The following is a 6,000-nucleotide window of genomic DNA, read 5'->3' on the forward strand; positions in this document are numbered from 1 at the left end:
CCTCCGGGGACTCGTGGGACATGACTGCATGATGTAAGTGTTTGGGAGCAGCAGCTATGAAAACTTGTTCCGTGTTGTCCAGACAGAGGCCCTGCGGCTCTGGGCAGCCTGCTCGGACACTCTCAAGCCACCATAAAACCCCAAAGCCAGTTTTGTTGAGTTGATTCTGTCGCACAGTGACCTTGGAAGACGGACCATCCAAGGCTGTAATCGCCTTTGTGGAAGCAGAGTGCCTCAGCTTTCTGAGCGGCTGGTGGGTTTGAACTGCCTTCCTCACGGTTAACCGCCAGCACTTTAACCAGTGTACCAGTACCATGTGCTCACCCTGGGGCCAGGGGAGGGAGGGACTTGTTTTCCAATGGACCCAGCACTGTGTGGTGCCTGAGGTCCCTCCTGATGAGGTGCTGAGGGTCTCACCTGTAGGGGGCAGCTAGCTACAGTCTGCAGAGGGAGGTGCTGGTGGACCACCGACCCCATCAGATCCTCCATGGGGGAAGCCACCCAGCCTCTTGGACAGCGTTGACAGCCGCTGCCTTGGGCAGGAAGGGAGCCGTTCCTGTGGCTGGCTGCGTGGACAAGTTGTGTCCCCACCGTGGTGCTGGCAGGACCACACCAGCCTGCTCTGCAGACATTCCCGTGGTGTGGACTTGTGAGTAAGGGTACCGGTCTCCTTCTCAAGCCCCCCTCCTGTCCCTGCCTATGCGTGTATTGCTCATGGTGTCAGTATTTGCCAACGACATGGACACCATCCTGTCGGACGCCCCAGGTAGCATGTTCAGGGTGAGTGTGTGGGGTCAGCGCTCGGCCTCCCACAGGGCGGGCGCACGTAAGGGAAACCCTGTTATCAGTCAGCGCCCATGAATTGTTTATGTTGTCCAGCCAAGTCCGATGCATAGCGAGCCCATGTGACTCTGGAATTGTCCCGTAGGGTTTCCCTGGTTATCATGTCTACGAGAGCAGATCACCAGATCTTTCTTCCACATGGTCCCTGGCGGGTTTCAAACCACCAACCTTTCAGTTAACAGCCAAGCACTTAACCACTGTGCCATCCTGTGGTGGTGGTTATGTGCCGGGGAGTCGATTCCGACTCATAGCGACCATGTACAGGGTTTCCAAGGCTATGAATCTTTACAGGAGCAGAACGCCTCTTCTTTCTCCCACAGAACAGCTGGTAGTTTCGAACTGCTGACCTTGAGGTTCGCAGTCCGACTTGTAACCACTACGCTACCAGAGCTCCTGTGCCCTCCTGTAGAACTTTCCTAATTTACAACTGAAAACTCTCAGGCTGGTTGGTAAGAAACTGAACCCTATTTACAGTAGCACTGAACAGGCCTAGGGCACGAGCAGACGCATGTGGCATTCCAGAAGCAGGACTCACAAACATTGTTGAACCCCTTGTTTTTGCTTTCTTAGTTACTGCTATAAAAAGCTTTACATTGTAGAAATCCTGAAAGCTCAGAAACGTGGGCAATGAAAATCCAGAGGGCCCTGTCTGCCCTGTCGTGGCCCCTGTCCTTCTTGTCAGCCTCTTTTTAAAAGAAATTCCTAAAAACAGAACAAAAATCAGTGCATTAACACAACATCTCCAACAATTAGAAAAAGACCAGCAAAGTGAGCCTACAGTCACCAGAAGAAAAGAAATAATAAAGATTATAGCAGAAACAAACAAGATAGGAAACAGAAAAACTGTCCAGAAAATCAGCATTACAAGAAGCTGGTTCTTTGAAAGGATTAATGAAATTGACAGACTGTTGGCAAACCTAACAGAAGAAAAAAGGGAGAAGACACAAGTAACATGCATAAGAAACTACAGCAGAACCAATAGAAGTAAAAAGGATAAGAACAAAATGCTATCAAGAGTTGTACTCCTAGAAAGTTGAAAAATCAAGAGGACATGGATGCATTTTTAGAAGAAATTTCTGAACACAACTGTACCGACAGTGAGCCATCAGAGCTGGAACTCGGTTGGATCGGTCTTGTTTTTCCAGGTCTTCCAAGTTTTCCGCTTTTGACAGGGTGCAGTATTAGCACTATTCTATGGCTGTCTGTTGTTGCTGTTGTTAAATGCCATTGAGTCCGTTCCGACCCATGTGTAGGGTTTCTGAACCACCAACCTTGCGGTTCAAACCAACTTAACAGTCCCGCACGTTAACCCTCAGCGCCACACCAGGACTCCATGTTGCTCTGTTACTGGGAAATATTTGGGTTTCCCTTCTCTGGAGGGTTTTCACCTTACTTGGGTTCCAGCTTTCGCAGGTTATACTCTACAGATCATCCCCAATGTAAAACGGGGTTCTGTGCCAACAACCCCATTATAAGTGTGTTGTTACGTAAACCGAATGCCTTTAGTTTTTACGGTTTACGATTGCTTCTTTTATAATCACTATCTTTGTCAACCCCATCTTGATTTGTCTTTGGAGGTTGGCATGAAAATGAAGACATCAACAAATTATGAGCTACAATTTTGTGGTGGTGGTTATGCCGTGGAGTCAGTTCCAACTCATAGCGACCCTGTATAGGATTTGCAAGGAGCTGCTGGTGAGTTTGAACTGCGGACCTTGTGGCTCACAGTTCAGTGCTGATCCTACAACACTCTGGTGCAATATTGCATGTAGTACTCATTGCTTACTAGTACTACACAGGAATCCTGATGTGGCACTGTAGAATAAGCACTGAACTGCAAGGTTGGTGGTTCAAACTCAACAGCTGCAACTCATAAACCCTGTACAGGGTCACTATGAGTCGGAACCAACTAGAAGACACTTTAACAACAACACTGTTGTATGTAGATTACTGATGGTAAATGCCATAGAGACGGTTCCGATTCATAGCCACCCTGTATAGAGTTTCGCTAGTCCTCTACAATATTGAATAAAGTACCTTCTGCTTACTAGAACTCTGCAGTATTGCATGTAGTACTTCTTTAGTTAAGAATACTATAGAGCAAGCTTGTATCATCTGCATATGGCAGGTTGTTAATGAGTCTTCCTCTAATCCGGATGCCATGTTTTCCTTCATAGAACCCAGCTTCTCGGGTTATTTGCTCAGCATACAGGTTGAATAAGTATGATGAAAGAATACAACCTTGTGACACACATTTCTTAATTTTAAACCATTCAGTGTTCCCATGTTCTGTTTGAACAAACTGCTTCTTGGTCCAGGTACAGATTCCTCATGAGCACAATTAAGTGTTCTGGAATACTCATACTTCACAATGTTGTCCATAGCTTGTCATGATCCACACAATCGAAAGCCTTTGCGTAGTCAGTAATGCAGTTAAGCATCTTTCTGGTATTCTCTGCTTTCAGCCACGATCCATCTGACATCAGCAGTGTTATCTATCCCTTCATCCACGTCATCTTCTGAATCCGGCTTGAACCTCTGGCAGCTCCCTGTCAATGTGCTTGCAGCCATTCTTTAAATTACCATTAGCATTAATGATATTGTCTGATGATTTCCACATTCCATTGGGTCACCTGTCTTTGGAATGGGCACAAATAGGATTTCTTCCAATCAGTTGGCCAGGTAGCTGTCTTCCAAATTTCTTGGCACAGATCAGATGAGTGTGAGTGTCTCCAGTACTGCATGTTTTTTTTGAAAGATTTCAATTGGTATTAGATCAATTCCTGGAGCCACATTCTTTGCCAATGCCTTCAAAAAACTAAGAGGACTTAAAGTACTTACTGATGAAGATCAAAGACCACAGCCTTCAGTATGGGTTGCACCTCAATATAAAGAAAATAAAACTTCTCCCCACTGGACCAATAAATAACATCAAGGTTAAAGAGAAAAGATTGAAGTTGTCAAAGGTTTCATTTTGCTTGAATCAGCTAGCCATCAACCCTCATGGAAGCAGCAGTCAAGAAATTAAATGACATATTGCATCAGGCAAATCTGCTGCACAAGACCTTTTTAATGTGTTGAAGAGCAAAGATGTCAGTTTGAGGACTAAGGTGCACCTGACCCAAGCCATGGTATTTTCAATAACCTCATAATACATGTGAAAGTTGGGCAGTGAATAAGGAAGACCATAGAGGAATTGATGCATTTGAGCTATGGTATTGGAGCGTATTATCTTTGGCCAAAAGAACAAAGTCTGTGTTAGAAGTACAGCCAGAGTGGCCTTAAAAGCCAAGATGGCCAGACTTCATCTCTCATATTTAGGGCATATTGCCAAAGGGACCATTCTTTTGAGAAGAGCATCATGCTTGGTAAGTGGAGGGTCAGCAAAAAACAGAAAGACCCCTATGAAACAAATTTGCACAGTGGCAGGAGCAGTGGGCTCAAGTATAACAACAATTGTGAGGTTGGCCCAGGACTGGCCAATATTTTATTCTGTACTGCATACGGTCACTGAAGCAGAACCATCTCAGCATACAAGTGATGGTATTGCTTAGTAGTATCCTACAATATTGGACGCCTGTTAGTTTGTTGTACTGTGATGGCGTGCATGTTGCTGTGAGTCTGGCAGCTATGCCACAGGTGTTTCAAATACCAGCAGGGTCACCCATGGCGGCAGACAGCTTTCAGATGAGCTTCCATATGACTATCAGTGGAACCCGGTAAACACCACATTACTTAACTAGTACTTTGCAATATCGCGTGTAATACTTGCTGCTTACTGTTCTTGTTGAGTGCCATCCAGTCGGTGCCAACTCATGGCGACCCTGTATAGGATTTCTAAGAAGTGGCTGGTGAGTTTGAACTGCTGATCTTGAGGTCAAAATTGACTTTGCAGTCCCGCAGCTGCACCCCAGGACTCCCATTATAGTATAGTGTTAGTACACTACAGGGAGGTGTGTAGCAACCAGAGATGAGAGTGTTCATTGTAACTCAGATACGTCGTAAGTCACGGATGCTGGTGTGGGTGGCTCTTCAGAACTGGGACCGTAAAGCTGAGGAACATGGTGCTCAAGAAAGCTATCGCAGCCCTGGGAGACAGTAGCTTTGTGACCACCAGCTGGGGTAGGAGGTCCCTGGTTGGGGGAGTGGGGGTTCTGAGCTGGAGGCGGAGACAGGAATTGGGTTTGGGCCACATTAATTGTGAGCTCCCAGCAGCACCTACGTGAATTTAGTATGTGGGTCATATTTATTTACTTCAACGGGTCTGAATAGGAGCAAATTCGGGGCCCAAGACCGAGTTTGGAGTTTCCAGCAGGTATAAGTGGTGTATATGGTGAATCCACCTGGGAGCGTGTCATCAGACAGACCAGTACCCATGCACGTGCCTGCAACGGTGGGCTCCAACGTGACAGTGAACTGGGGGTGCTGCAGGACCAGGCAGTGTGTTCCATTGTCCATGGAGTCCTGTGAGTCATCTACGAACAAGACTCTCATTGTGAGCCCTCTGGTGGCACCATGGGTAAAGCACTGGGATGCTCAATATCAGGTCAGCGGTTCAAACCCACCAGCTACTCCGAGGGAGAACGATGAAGCTGTCTGCTTTGGTAAAGATTTACAGCCTTGGAAACTCTGTGGGGCGGTTCTCCTTTCTCTAGATGGTCGGGACTTGGGATGCACTAGACTGCTCTGGGTGTGGAGTTTTGCTGTTGCTGCACACCCCGAAGTTCCACCGGAGAAAGCTGTCAAACTGCTTCTGTAACAATGACCGTCACGAAACCCTCTGGGGCAGTTTTACTGTAACACGTGGGGTGGCCATGAGCTGGAATCAGCTCAGCAGTATTTTATCACACCAGCAGTCTCGTGGTGAGCCACTGGGAGGTATGGTTCACTTGGCCACTATCCGAAAGGCTTTCGGTTGGCTCTGCCCATGCCACCTCAGAAGAAAGACCTGGAGATCTACTTCTGAAATGTCAGCCATTGAGAACCCCACAGATAGACCCCCATGATGGGGTCACCACGAGTCAGTGGATCCAATAGTAACTGGCATTGTCCCTCTATATCTTAGTCTGTGCAGAGTGTTCTTAGGTGTCAGGAGCCGAGAGAATTTACAGCTGTGTCTGGGCAGTGCCCACTGTCTGCTGTGTGTCAGGGGCTCAC

The 6,000-nt window shown here is 47.0% G+C and overlaps 1 protein-coding gene across 1 annotated transcript in view; it reads left to right on the forward strand.

The window, feature by feature from the left end:
* The window catches only part of LPCAT1 (lysophosphatidylcholine acyltransferase 1), a 75,545-nt gene that overhangs the window by 65,670 nt on the left and 3,875 nt on the right, over positions 1 to 6,000 (forward strand). The window lies entirely within an intron of this gene.

The sequence above is a fragment of the Chrysochloris asiatica genome, unplaced genomic scaffold (genome assembly GCF_000296735.1).
Source record: "Chrysochloris asiatica unplaced genomic scaffold, ChrAsi1.0 scaffold00195, whole genome shotgun sequence".
NCBI lineage: Eukaryota > Metazoa > Chordata > Mammalia > Afrosoricida > Chrysochloridae > Chrysochloris > Chrysochloris asiatica.